General features: G+C 42.1%; 1 long non-coding RNA gene across 1 annotated transcript in view; it reads right to left on the reverse strand.

The window, feature by feature from the left end:
* The window catches only part of LOC133245780 (uncharacterized), a 49,109-nt gene extending 39,831 nt beyond the window's left edge, over window positions 1-9,278 (reverse strand). The window contains exon 1 of the long non-coding RNA XR_009735764.1: window positions 8,828-9,278. This is a non-coding gene — a long non-coding RNA (uncharacterized LOC133245780). The remainder of the gene's footprint in view (window positions 1-8,827) is intronic.
* Between the last annotated feature and the right edge of the window lie 6,290 nt (window positions 9,279-15,568).

Raw genomic sequence — 15,568 nt, forward strand, 5'->3', positions numbered from 1 at the left:
AAAAGGAAGAACAACAACAACAAAAAGAAACAAAGAGGAAATCTCCACAGAACTGCAAAATAAGCAGAGGTTTTTAACAATAATTGTGACTGAATATACACATACACAAGTAAGCAAAATCAAAACAGGCCAACAAAAATAAAGTATAATAAATTGACCTGGTGAACAATGTAAACCAAAAATTAAACCTACCAGTTAAGAACAAAACTAACTAAAGCGTGAACTGGAAAACCAAACTAAAACAAGGTGCTAATTGGGGGATAAAGCGATGAAAACAAAACTAACAAATATGTTGAGAGGAAAGGAAAGAAAAGAAGAGTTATGGCCTTATCAGAGTCTTTTTTTGAGCCTCTTGCACCTGGAAATCAGAAGCCCTCTATCAATCTTTCTCCGTAGCTCTGCCTGTTCAGGTACTTAGAAGCTCCCTAGCCTGGGGTCCTTCTATGTTGTTTGAAACATCAGGCACATGGAGGACCCCCCCCCCCCACCCGGCTGGTATCCTTCTCTGTAGATTAGCTTATCAGGCACTTGAAGGGGCACCCTGGGTGGGGTCCTACTCTGTTGTGTGGCACATCAGTCACTTAAAGGAGTACCCTGGGTGGGTGCATCAGGCATTTGATGGGCCAGCCTCTCTATTGTTCAGCTGCTGATGCTGCCAGCTGGGGAGACAGAGGCTATGGTGATGGGTCCACCCTCTATGTGTGACTCAGCAGTATTGCCTTGCTTCCATGGCTGCCCAGCTTCCCTCCACAGGCATTTCCCACCACCATCTCCTCCCTTACATCCCCTCGATCTGTCTCTCCACAGTCAACAGCAGCCCTCACCCTGGGTTTGCTCCACAATCCCTAAACTCCAGCTCCCACCTGCTGTGCCTTCTGGGGACCTACGTCCCTGTTTGGGGTATGTATAGCTGTGGGAAGAACTGTCTGCTTCTCATTCCATTTAGGACGCCAGAGATCAGCTGTTTCACTCTCAACCTTTATTGTTTCTCCTCTGACTCAGACAATTGCCGTGATGTGGGCATTGGACCTCTGCTTCAGTTCCTCCACCCACTGAGGGCAGGTCCAGTCCTACTAACACTCCTGTTTTCCCCCCTAGTTCCTTTGTCCTACCGAGTTTTGTATGGTTCTATATATTCTTTTCTGCTGGTCAGGTACTCCTGTTCATTCTCAGCTGGTGTTCTGCATGCGCTTGTGTGTCTGAAGGTGCATTCCTGATGTATCTGTGGAGAGAGATGTACTCCACATCCACCTCTTCCACTGCCATCGTGTTCTCTAATATTTGCTATATTTCAAATTTGTTATATGTAATTTTTAGTGTATGGAATTTTATGTTTTTAGTTTATGAAGTTTTAGATGTACCATCATCTATAAGATTGGGGCAATACTTTACTTATAGAGTTGTGAGGATTGAACAAACTTAAATGTATGAAGCATCGAGCAATGCTCAACATACAGTATTTCGTGAATATTAACTGTTACTTTTTAACTTACATGGATGGAAAATTTTGTGTTTTGTTAAACATTATATACAACTGTATGCTTTTTCCTTTTCAGATATAAGTATTTTTATTGAAAAATTTTAAACACAATTTTTAACTGAGTGAATAGTATTTCTGTCATATGTGAATGTGTCTATATATGTCTGTGTGTGTATGTGTGGGTGAGTCAACCTGCCATTTTCCAGTTGTATATTTTTGGTTTTTCCTGTTAGTATATTTTGGTTTGCATTGTGAGAAAGCATTATCTGTTTTGAAACTCAGTGCTTAGTGTAGAAATCTAGAGATGGAGTTGTTCAATCAATGATTAGGAACAATGGGTGTATTTATACATATGTATGTGCACATGCACACAAATGCATACACAATGAATATATATACTTTCAATAGGTCTCATTCAAATTTTTACTCCAAAGATTTTAAAGTTTCTGCTTCATTTCAGTTTGTCAAGATGGTGTCTTATTCTTTAGCTTACTAATTTTACACTCTTTTTCTTTTTGCTCCTATCTGAGACTGGGCATTTTCCCATATGCTTGTTTACTATATCATATTCTTATAAAATGTGAGTCCCTAGATTATGACATTTGCCTATTTATCTATTTCATCATTTCATGGTTTCTAGATATAACAAGTTCTATTTTCAAGGGTCTAATAATGTCTTACTTAATTTCCTTTTATAATCTTTCTATGTTATCCCTTTACTTTCATTATGAAAGTGCTATTGGAGACATTTAGAAATCATTGATATGTGAAAATGTACAAAAATAACCATACAGTTTAAAAATAATAACTATGCAAATTTTATTGAATCCAAAATTTTATTTTTCTTTGCATATTTGAGTTTTATACATTATTTTATGCATTGCTAATATTATACTACAAATGTGTCTAATTTCATAAAATGTATCTACAAATCTCACCGTTTATTGCAAAGTATTTTATCACATACTTTCAAAACGTGGTGCTGAGGTAGACTCTTGAGAGTCCCTTGCACCACAAGGAGATCAAACCAGTTAATCCTAAACGAATTCAATCCTGAATTTGTTGAAAGGACTGATGCTAAGCTGAAGCTCCAATATTTTGGTTACCTGATGTGAATAGCTGATTCATTGAAAAAGACCCTGATGCTGAGAAAGATTGAAGGCAGAAAGGGAAGAGGGTGACAGAGGATGAGGTGGCTAGATGGCATCACCAATATAATGGACATGAATTTCAGCAATCTCTGGGCTATAGTGAAGTAGAGGGAGTGACGGTGTGCTGCAGTCCATGGGATCACAAACATTCAGATATGACTGGGAGACTGAACAACGATTTTATCACATAGATGTATTATCATTACTTAACACTTGTTTAAATCTTTTTTATTTTCCCCACAATTTTTGCTTTTGAAAATAATGAGTATCACCTCCTTTTTGGATTTTCTTCCCATATATAGATATTGTTCATGTTTCTAATAAGTTCCACTGTTAAATATGTTTAAAATTATAATTATTTGGTAAAATTTTACAGTACTTTCAAGGCTCTTGAAACATAAAGCAGATGTGCTTCTTGTTAATGTTATACTATAAATGTGTCTAATTTCATAAAAACTATCTGCAAATCTCACTGTTTATTGCAAAGTATTTTATCACATAGTTTCAAAACCTGATGTTGGGGAAGACTCTTGGGAGTCTCTTGGACAGCAAGGAGATCAATCTAATCAATCCTAAAGGAATTGAGTGTGTTCTACTGAGATATTTCTTTGGTATGTCTTTCTTGTTCTTAAATATTTTCATGTGGTAGTTAGTAAAGAAGCATGTATTATCTAGAAGTTTCTTTATTGTGTTCCTAATTTACCCTTTTTCTTTTTCAACATTTTACTATCCCATCTGGAGTTTTTAGAGGTATCCTTGTTTCCTACTTATTACCTATATAACAATTAATGATCTGATCCTGCTTTTCCCTCTTTCCATTTTAGCTGCATTCTTTCTGCATTGTTAGTACATGTGATATTAATGCACCATTATTCCACCAGAAGACCCAATTTCCCTTCCTGTCTCTGTTTTCTTTCCTCCCTCTTCCATGAAGCACTACTTTGTTATAGCTACCATTCTGGTCCCAGATATTTCCAAGTCCTTCTCTGTAATTTTCCAGGTCCTAAGTTCATCAGCACTGTTGTTGATTTGTTCTGCTTTTCTGTGTCCCCTGTGGTCCTCTCTGCTGGTACAGATTCTCTCATCACCCCTTTACTGCTCTTCACACTCAAAAGCTTGGTGGTGGTGGAAGCTGCTTGGAATTTGGAATTTGGTTTATAGGTTTGGTAATCTCTCTTTTCTGGTGATGCTGAAGGTGTACTCCTGTGTGCTTTTAATCACTCATGTGTGGGAAGTTGTGTGGGAAGATTTGATATCAGGCTGTTGCCATTTTCCTAAAGATCTGAAAGTTGAGTAAATACCAAATTATTTGCTTAGTAATGTCCTCTCTACTGTCTGATTGCTCCCTGATTTTCCATCTCTGATAATGTTAGTCTCTGCTGTTGTTTTGACTTGCTTTCTCAGAGTTTCTTAGACTTCCCCCTTTGTTTAAGTCAGCTCAGGAGGCTGTAACAAAAATACCATAGACTGGGTGGCTTAAACAACAAACTCAATTTCTCACTGTTCTGGAAGCTGGTCCAAGATAATGATGCCAGCAAATCTGGTATTTGATGAGCAGTCTCCTCATGGTTTGCAGACAGTCATCTTATTGCTGTGTCCTCATACGGCAAAGAGAAAGAGAGAGGGAAAGGGAGAGGGAAAGGAGGCTCTGGTCTCCTTTTTTTTATAATGACACAATCCCATCATGGAAAATTCCCTCCCAAAGACCCATCTCCGAGGACCATCACATTGGGTGTTAAGGCTTCAAGCTATGAATTTTAGGAGGACATAAACATTCAGTCCACAGCATCCTTCATTTGAGTTCTTTTTTAAGCTATCATATTTCCAACTTTAAATAGTTTTGCCTTGTTTTTTAAAATTTTTATCATAGTATTGTGTTCTTTCATGTTTATAGCACATTTTTTGTATCTCTCTGAGAGTAATTATAACTTTTTGGAAGTTTCTCCCGATCCCCAAGTTGTGATTGTTTTTCCATTTTTCTATTTTAGTCTAGAGCCATTAAATCCTGGCCCAACCAGGATCGTTTCTTGCCTGGACTAAAGTAATTGCCTCTGTATCAATCAGGGTCTAACAGGACAATCATAACTGTTTGAAGCATTTCAAATATAGGGGCTTTTGTACTGCATAAGCAATACAGGAAATTGCTTATGCATCCATGACTGAGAAGGTGAACGTGATTGTGGGGCAATGTCAACAAAAAATACAATAACTGGACTGGAGGTACAAATGGTGAGTTGATGCTTCCAGAATTCAAAGCCAGAGTATCCCTAGAAAACCTAGAATTATGAAGAGTCTGAAACAGTGGATTTTGGCTGCCTGGAAGACAAAAAGGGAGAGGCAGACCTAGCTTCTCCCTTGGCCTATCTCCCATCTTTCCTGGAGCCTTTTCTGGCTAACTGGAAGGGAGCAGCAAAGTTGAGTGCACTGAAATCCTGAGGAATTGCAAAGCCCAGGCCTCCCTGTCTTCCCACTTCAGACAGAGAGCAGAACAGAGTGTCAGGGAACCAACAGTAATTAAAAAGCAAAAGCAATAGAATATTACTCAGCTATAAAAAGTATCTCATTCAAGTCAGTTCTAATGAGGTGGATGAACCTGGAGCCAATTATACAGAGTGAAGTAAGGTAGAAAGAGAAAGACAAATACAAAGATGGTTCTGACGATCCTACATGCAGGGCAACAAAGGAGACACAGATAAGAACAGATTTTTGGACTCAGTGGGGAAAAGTGAGGGTGGGATGATTTGAGAGAATGGCATTGAAACAAGTACATTACCATATGTAAAACAGATGACTAGTGCAAGTTCAGTGCATGAAGCAGGGCACCCAAAGCTGGTGCTCTGGGACAACCCAGAGGGATAGGGTAGGAAGGGAGGTGGGAGAGAATTTCAGGACAGGAGGGAATACATGTATACCTGTTGCCAATTTATGTTGATGTATGGCAAAAAAAAATCAAAATATTGTAAAGTAATTATCCTCCAATTAAATAATTTCAAAAAAGCAAAAGCATAGCAATAACAATGAGCCTAGGGAAGGCAAAGAATATGATTTCAGGAGTTACCACATTATTAGATTCAAATTTCCAGTTTTCAACAAAAATATAATAAACCCTACAAAGAAACATGAAAATATGGTTCATTCAAAGGAAAAAAATAAATCAATAGACATTGTTCGGCATATCTATTTAGGTTAAATCTTTAAAACAGTTATTAAAACATGCTCAAAGAACTAAAGAAAGATAAGAGAAAGTCAAGAAAACAATGTATGAGCAAAATGAAAATATCATTGAAGAGACAAAAAACTTAAAAAGAAATGAAAAACAAATTCTAGAGCTGAAAAATACAATAACTGAAATTAGAAATCGCTGCTGCTGCTGCTGCTGCTGCTAAGTTGCTTCAGTCACGTCCAACTCTGTGCGATCCCATAGACAGCAGCCCACCAGGCTCCCCTGTCCCTGGGATTCTCCAGGCAAGAACACTGGAGTGGGTTGCCATTTCCTTCTCCAATGCATGAAAGTGAAAAGTCAAAGTGAAATTGCTCAGTCGTGTCTGACTCTTCACGACCCCATGGACTGTAGCTTACCAGGCTCCTCCATCCATGGGATTTTCCAGGCAAGAACACTGGAGTGGTGTCACAGGGCTGCTAGGGAGGTTAAAAAAGTCCAAGTCTGTGGTCAGAACTCAGCTTAAGCTCCTCCCCAGACACCTCCAGAGAGCCTCCATTACTTAGTCATCTCCTTGCCTTGCCACTGATTTGGTTGTTGAGCACACACCATCTCCCTACACCTGAAATTAGAAATGGTCCAGGGCCAAAGAGATCTCTGCTATCTAGACTTTGACATTTGGATCCCTAGTGCTGGCAGTGAAGGTCTAAGCAGGTTTCAGCAGATGGTCTGAGAGAGGACTTCAATTGCAGAGATTGGGAACAGGCCAGTCTCAGGGCAAGCAGAAAGGGGTCTGGGGCAAAAACCCCAGAGCAGATCTAAAGATCTTCCACCACAAGTATAAAATCAATACTTTTTCTCTCTCAACACATGCTCAGGCCCCAATTAGGACACATGTACTACCAAATGTTCAACAAACCTAAACCAGGACTCAGAGAGATTCAGAGCTTGCCTGAGATCTCCAAATTGCTGATTCTGAAGCCTGAGCACTCTCTACCACCCAAACCAGAGACGGTTTGAGGTAGGAGCCCTGGAGCAGGCTTCAGAGTAGGCAGCCACAGGGTCAAGTCATCAGCATGGGGAGAAGGTAGGGCACAGGATGCTGGGGCCTGTCAAGCCTCCTAAGAGGGACTAACTGAGAAATCCCTAGGAATATAAAAGAGAAGCATCAGGAAGCAGTTGCCTGAGCCTCTGGAAGGTCAGAGGAATACAGGAAAGGGGATGTTAGAAGTCTGGGGCAGGGGGTGGGGGTGGTGGACAGCCAGGGTGTGACTGGGCAAGGTTGTTAAGACTCAAATCTGGGTCTTTGGAAAAAGAGCTTTCAGGAAAGGGCGGGGAAATTGCACTGGAGGCCCCAGTGGCTACGCAGGGAATGGATGGGGGATTCTGGGGCCCAAGGAAGTTTCAGGAAGATGATGGGGTCTGGGGGCAGGGGTGCTCTCCATCAGGAGGATGCTGGGGCCCTGGGGGTCTACACTGGTGGCTGAGGAAAATCTTTGACCAAAATTAACAGAGACTTGCAGGGGAATAAGTGTCTCTGACCTTGATGTCAGAGATCCAGGAGGCTACAAGGGTGGATGCTGAGGCCGAGGGTGGGGTTGTGGAGGGATTTCTAATGCAGCACAAAGGCCTCGTGTTGATCTCTGACTGGTACATGCTAGGTTCTGCAACTGCTCTGAGGAGTGGAAAGGGGAGGTTGAGCTCAGACAGTTCTGGCCCTTAAGATTTCAGTAAGCAGGGTTTCTCTGACCAATTATGTGGAAGCCCATGGAGGCTCTGAGAGTCGGTGCTGAGGAAGGGTTTTCTATTCTGATGGAGAACTGGACCTATTGTGGGAAGTGACAACTGACCATGATGTTGGGGTCCTATGAAGCTGAAACCCTGAATGAAGATGCTGGGATCCTGGAAGGCTCTGAGGGCAGATTCTGAGGCCTGATGCAACCCTAAGAGATCTGTGAGCGAAGCTAGAACCCTTGTTGGCTTTTGAAGGCAGAGGTTGAGTGAAGGGTGGGATTTGAGAGGCAAGTCTCTGATGCAAGGGGCTAGGAGCCAATAGGGTCTGCAAGGGCAGAGGCTGGCAGAGAGATCTCTGATGGAGGATTATGTGTCCAAGCAATTCCTCCTTGGTGTCTGGTCTCCTGAGAAGCTCTGAGGGAAGATACTGGGGGTCAGGAGTGTCTGATGGGAGAGATCTTGAGGCTCACAAAGGACAGTCTCTAAAGAGAATACTGAGACCACAGGAAAAAAGGAGGCATTATCTTAAAATAAAGGAAGTCTTTAAGGACAGATTCTAGGAATGAAAGCAGTCTTGAAATGTGAATGCTGAAGTGGACCTCTGAATAGAAATGCTGGCCCAGAAGGGTTTCGGAGGGAAGATGCTAGAGCCAAGGTGTGTTGGGAGACCTGTGGGATGTGGAGGAGTGGTCTCTGACATGGAGCCCAAGCACAAATAGCCTTTTACAGTATCTAGACTCCTTGAAAGCTCTAAGGGCAGTGTGTGTGTGTGTGTGTGTGTGTGTGTGTGTGTGTGTGTGTGTGTGCGTGTGGAGGGTGGTTCCGAAGGAAGATGTTAGAGAAGGTTAAATGAAATCAAATGGACCCTCCCTGAGGTTTGGCCCCTCTTGGAAGCTGCGAGGACAAATTCTGAGGAACGAAGGGGGAATGAAGAAAGATTCTGGGGGTAGGTCTTTAATGACATACCCTGGTAGGAGGCTTTGACCAGGAATGTCGATCCCGTTTAAGTCTCCATTGCTGACTGGGGGAAGTTCCGATCTGCCATGCAAGACTCAGGACAGGGCCAGGTCCCTGATTAGGAATGCTGGCTGAGTCTCTAATAGCAGATTCTGGAGGTCTGAGCCTAAGGTCAGATTTTGGAGCCCGAGGGACTGGGTTGGTCCCAGATGGGGAATATCGGCCCCGCCCAAAATGTACCCCCCACTTCTCTTCAACGATCCCTCCATCCGAGTCATCATCACCAGCCCCGACATTAGCTTGGCCCAGCACCGGCCCAACACCATCCAATCCCGAAACCCCTACCCCGGCCAAGGCGCCGAGAAGGCCGTTTGTTACCAACGCCGGTTCCCCGAGTCGCGCCGCCGCCAACTCCTCTAGCAGCCGAAGCCAAGCTCGGCCGCCACCCTTCTTCTCCTCCCCGCCGCCTGGGCCACCTAGAATCGCCGCTGCTGACTTCTCCTCCCCGGGTCGTAGTGGTTCTGCTCTGCTCGTTCCTGCCACGTCCTTCACCTCCGCCGCCGCCAACACAAGACAGCGGCCGCGGAGCCCGAGGCTGGAACAAAACCTTGGGCCCCCACCCCCCAGAAACCCGGATGTAGGCAGGCCGCGCCCATTAATGAATCATGTATGATGGTTCCCGTTTGTAACTCATTCGAAGGGGAATAGCACCATCTGGTGGCTACTCTGGCAGTAACTAGGCAAACAGGTAAAACGACATAGAGGGCACCCCCGCGAAACGTGAATAATGAATACATTGTTACAGCCAGGCTACCATGGAAACCCAGAAAGACCACCAAAGACACACTTCTTGATCGTGAATTATGCATGAGGCCGGGTGGCTGGTTGACTAACACCCCGCAACCAGAAAGCCAGTGTTGAAACATGGAAGCCACATCCTGATGCTCATGAATAATGAATAATCTTGCTGCAGCCTGGAAGCCAAGGAGACTGAGGCCACATCTCATGAATAATGCATAAGGTGGGCAAGGACAAAAGAGACAGGTCCGCCCACTGCTGCATCTAATACCCTGTAAACAGGGAAACAGGGCTAACACAAGAAAACACTCTCACCTGGCTCATGAATAATGAATAGTGATACTGCAGCAGCCCAACCTGGAAACTCAGAGAGGTCAGGAAAGGTCCCACCCAGTTACTCATGAATTATGCATGAGGCTGAATAGACAGAAATACTCCAGACAACCCTGCCCAGCAAGTAAGGATTATGGTATTTCAGCCAAGGCAACATGGTCACCATTTCCTGTTCATGAATAATGAAAGATGCTGCAGAGCCGCAGGGGAAACCCAGGGGGAAGTGGAGCTGCCTCCTCCCCACTGTTAACTAACTGCACGTGAACCAAAGCTGCTTTGGTCCACCCAAATCCAGGTTTACTACCTGCGTTTGGCAGTTGCCTCAGCTTCTACAACCATAAAATGGGGGTAGTAGTAGAACCCACCTACATCATAAAGGCAAAATGTGTCACTATGAAAACCAAAGAGTACAAACTACGAAATAAACTCAGAACAGTGCTGGCACAGATCACTGTTACATTTTTTAAGTATTATATATCAATGTAAAGGTTACATGCAAATATAATATTTTGTATTGATATAAAATTAGTTATGGGTGAGGGTATACCCAGACACCAGAGAAACCCCCAACTTGGGGCATTATCTAAAAAATAATGCCTTGAAATACCCTTCCAGATTTACACTGTAAAACAGCACTAAGGCCACCAGTGTTTGTTAAATAGGTAGCATAGACTACCAGGTCACCAGAGATACACCCGAATACCAAAGCCCCAGGCACACGATAAACACCCACTATATTTCTATTTAATAATAATAGATCATGTTAACCGATCGCCTGCTATGTGGTGGTTCCTTTGGTGAGTCCTTTCCATGCGTTGTGCCATTTGTCTCAGCAATGCAGTGCAGGGAATCAGTTCCTTCAGGTCTCAGGTCAAAGGAGACCTCCTGAGTTCTCAAATCCTCACAAAAATCACTTCCACCCATTGATGACTAGCTTTATGACCTGGAACCAGACAGACCTCTGGGCCACTGTTCCCCACCCATAAAATGAGAACAATAGTCACCTATCTTGTGATGAAGTTTAAATGAATAAACATGGAGAAAGGGCTCAGAACAGTGCCTGGCCACCTGGTGCTATATGACTAACAGTAGTAGAAGTACAAGTGAATTGGGTGGGTGGGAGAGAGACATTACGGTATTGAAGCCCACAGACTCTTGAACTAGACTAACTGGATTTCAATCCTGGCTCAGCCACTCACTAACTGTGAGTAACCTTAAGCAAATTACTTAGCCTCCTGGTGTCCCAGTTTCCTTATGTATAAAGTGGGATGATAATAACCTACCTCCCAGGGTTGTTGTGGGGATTAAAGGATATAATAAAGCTGCTAAATGAGTGCAAACTAACCTGATTGCCATTATGCTCAGACTCATTTTTTCAAGTTCACAGATCTGCCAAAGATCACACAGCTGGCGAGGATCGATGTGACTTGAATCGAGTCTTTGTTGATAATCTGGGATTATCGGGCAGCAAAGAATGAACAATGCGCCAGGCCTCATCCCTTCGCAAGACGGAAAATTTAAATCCTGAAATCTCTAAGGAAAGGCTAACAGCTGATTGTGCAGATGAATCCCTAAAAGGTACGCCCCTCATGAATTATGCACAATGCCCCTAGACAAGCCACAGAAAACTCCGGCCGCTACTCACCTTTTTACGCTTTATCAGTGTGATCTAAATTTGCTCGGCAGACTGCAAGGCACCTCTTTCAGCACACCCCTTAAGCACAATGAACCGCTCCCTTGTGAATAATTCACAAGCTGATACTTCCAACAAACCAGCTGCGAAAAGGGCCAAAATGGTCTTCCTCAACAGCTCATCTCCTCATGCATAGCGAATAAAGCCATGGCAAAGGAAAGCCGGTGACACTGTCCCCTCGGGAATAGCCTAGCATGCTAGGCTCCAGCATCCCTTCTACAGCCTGGGCTGTGGGCTCCTCTTCCTAAAACATGTGAGCCCCAATGTGTCCGGTCTCTCAGCCTTTAATACCCAAGACATCATAATAGAAGCAGAGTTCACAAAAGCCATTAGATACCTCCACATGCCACGTCGGTCCCACCTGTTACCACCATCACCAGGACCCTTCCTGAATCAAGCCCTCCCCAAATTCCGCCTTAAGTTCAGGAACCTCAAACTTTGCCTCTCCTCTTGGGAAGCACACCGAATCCTACCCCATGGACAAGAGTATTCATACAAAGATCCTAAGGGTCGCCCCAAACATCCCCCTAAACCCCGTCTCTAATGGGTATAAACCCTGCCTCGGAGGGACGCTCAGAAAACAGGCTTCAAAGTCCTACCCCAGAGTCCCTAATGCCACTTGTGTCCCCTCAAAAACAGCCACCTCTAAATGCCACACTGGGCTCAGAGCTCCCAAATATGTCCCTTCAAGGATCCCCTAAATTGAGCCCCCTCCTTTGACTGCTGTTCAGGGGACCATGATCCAGCTCAACCCTTGTGCCGGGAGGAAGCCTCGCCTTCCTGCTGGAGATGAACTGAAGCCACGGGGCAATGGAAGAGCAAATCACCTCGGTCATAGAAGAGTCAGAGTTTGATGTGTTCGATGCAGTCGAAACAAAAACAAAATCACTGGATTTTGACCCAGTGATGGTTTTTGTGGAAATAGAAAAACCCATCCTTAAATATCAAGGGACCCTGAATAACCAAAACAATCTTAAAAAAAGAATAAAACTAAAGAACTCACATTTCCTGATTTCCAAACTTACTACAAAATCAGTCATCAAAACAGTGTGGTAATTAATACAAAATGAAAAAACAAAAAACCCAGTGTGGTATTGGTACAAAGACAGACATACAGACCAATGGAATAGGATAAAGTCCAGGAGTAAGATGTTGAATTTAAAGTCAAATAACTTTTGGCAAGGATGCCAAGGCTATTTAGTGGGGAAAGGGCAATCTTTTCAACAAATGGTGCTGGGAGAATTGGATATCCACATGCAAAAGTATGAAGTTGGACACTTAGCACCATGTACAAAAATTAACTCAAAATGAATCAAAGGCCTAAATGTAAAACCTAGACCAATAAAACTTTCAGAAGACAACATAGGACAAAAATTTCAGAACACTGGATTTGGCAATGGTTTCTTAGGTATGCTACAAGAAGCACAGGTAACAAAAGGGAAAATAGGCACATTGAATTTATTAAAAAATTTAAAACTTCACCATAAAAAGACACTATCAACAGTGTAAAGAGACAATCCACCAAATGAAAGACAATATTTGGAAATTAGGTATCAGGTAAGCAAATCATGTTCAGATATATATACAGAACTCTTTTGTAGACGACCTGCTTCTGGGTCAGGTTTTTGTACATAGCAGAGCAGCTCTCTTGCTGCTATCTGTTGAAAGACAGCCCTTGACACAAGGCTTTGAAGGAAAAGAAATTTTGGAAAAAAAATTAAAAATAAAGAAAATAAAATTATAAAGAAAAGAAAAGTAAAAACAGAAAGTATATATAGAGAATTTCTAAAACTCAACAACAACAACAAAAAACAAACAACTGATTCAACAACAGGCCAAGGGATTGGATAGACATTTCTCCAAAGAAGGTATACAAGTGGCCAATAAGCACATGGAAAGATGTTCAACATCACTGTTTATTAGGGAAATACAAATTAAAGCTGCAATGAATTGTCACCTCATACTCATTGTGAACAACATGGAACAGCAGATAGCTTCCAAATAGGAAAAGGAGTATGTCAAGGCTGTATATTGTCATCCTTCTTATTTAACTTGTATGCAGAGTACATCATGAGAAATGCTGGGCTGGAATAAGCACAAGCTGGAATCAAGGTTTCCAGGAGAAATATCAATAACCTCAGGTATGCAGACGACACCACGCTTACAGCAGAAACTGAAGAAGAACTAAAGAGCCTCTTGATGAAAGTGAAAGAGGAGAGTAAGAAAGTTGGCTTAAAGCTCAACATTCAGAAAATGAAGATCATGGCATCTGGTCCCACCACTTCATGGCAAGTAGATGGGGAAACAATTGAAACAGTGGCTGTCTTTATTTTGGGGGCTCCAAAATCACTGCAGATGGTGATTGCAGCCATGAAATTAAAAGACACTTACTCCTTGGTAGGAAAGTTATGACCAAACTAGACAGCATATTAAAAAGCAGAGACATTACTTTGCCAACAAAGGTCCATCTAGTCAAGGCTATGGTTTTTCCAGTGGTCATGTATGGATGTGAGAGTTGGACTATAAAGAAAGCTGAGTGCCAAAGAATTGATGCTTTTGAACTGTGGTGTTGGAGAAGACTTTTGAGAGTCCCTTGGACTGCAAGGAGATCCAACCAGTCCATCCTAAAGGAAATCAGTCCTGGGTGTTCATTGGAAGGACTTATGTTGAAGCTGAAACTCCAATATTTTGGCCACCTGATGTGAAGAGCTGACTCATTTCAAAAGGCCTTGATGTTGGGAAAGATTGAAGGCAGGAGGAGAAGGGGACAACAGAGGATGAGATGATTAAATGGCATCACCGATTCAATGAACATGAGCTTGGGTAAACTCCAGGAGTTGGTGATGGACAGGGAGGCCTGGCATGGTGTGGTTCATGGGGTCGCAAAGAGTCGGACATGACTGAGAGACTGAACTGAACTGAACTTGTTATGATAGTCACTATAAAAAAGCAGGAAACAAATGTTGCTGAGAAACTGGAAACCTTGTGCACTGTTGGTGGAAACACAAAATGGTATAGTTACTGTGGTAAGCAAAGCAGTATGGTGGCTCCTCCCACTCTCACCAAGATATAATTTTCATATGATCTAGAAATTTCTTTTTTGAATATATATATATATATATATATATATATTCCAAAAGTGAAAGCAAGATCTCAAAGTGATATTGGTATAACTAGATTCCTAGTGACATTATCACAAGAGCTAGGAAGATCTCTTGGAGAAGGAAATGGAACCTACTCCAGTATTCTTGCCTGGAAAATCCCATGGACGGAAGATCCTGGTAGGTGACAGTCCATGGGGTCACAAAGAGTCAGACGTAAGCGACTTCACTTTAGCAAGATGAGAGCATCAAGTAACCTAAGCAACCATCTGTGGTGCTGATGTGGCTTAATGTTAGTCAGCTGTTTTCTCTGCTTGTTGGAATGTTCTTGACTCATTTTCTTATAATCAAAAGATTGTAAATATTCCATCACCTCTTCCTTCTTATCTTGCCTTCTTATCTTCCTTCTTATCCTGCCTATTTCTTCTTACATTTTACTAATCAAACCTGGCTTCCTAAGGTCATTGATAATTCTGACATTATGTTCTGTTTCTACAAAAATAATATACAGAATGCTTCCAAACATATACTTATTCATTACATTCTAATTTCCTTTTTTATAGTTTAATTTTATCTTTAATCAATTTTGAGATGAATTTGAAGTAAGGTTCCTTTTTTCTAACTACTTAATCAATAATCCAATTATTATGCCTTAAATAATTTCTATTTTCTCCATTGACCTAAAAAAATTATATCATATGCTGTTATCTTGTTCTTAGATTTCTGCATTTTCTCTTCAGTTTCATCATTGTGTCTTCCCAGTTTGATAGTGATACCATATTATTAATCGTATTATAACTATGCATTATGGCATCTGGCAATGAAAGTGACCTTTTATATGCTTGCTTCTGCATTGTGTGTGTGTGTGTGTGTGTGTGTGTGTGTGTGTGTGAGGGAAGGGCTGGATAATTTTTTTCTTTAAGATGACCATTAACTTCATTTTGTTCAGTTATAAGATTATCTATCTGATATTCTGTATAGAGCTATCTGAAATTTAAAAAATTAACCTTGAAAAATTTATTTCTTTACAAATATTGCTTTTCCCTTCTCTTCCTCACCTCTATTCCAGTAGGAACATAGTATGCTTCTCAGTTTATATGATTTTAAAAGTATTCCTGGACTTCCCTGGTGGCCCAGTGGTTGAAAGTCTGCCTGCCAATG

Source organism: Bos javanicus, chromosome 4 (genome assembly GCF_032452875.1).
Source record: "Bos javanicus breed banteng chromosome 4, ARS-OSU_banteng_1.0, whole genome shotgun sequence".
Lineage (NCBI taxonomy): Eukaryota > Metazoa > Chordata > Mammalia > Artiodactyla > Bovidae > Bos > Bos javanicus.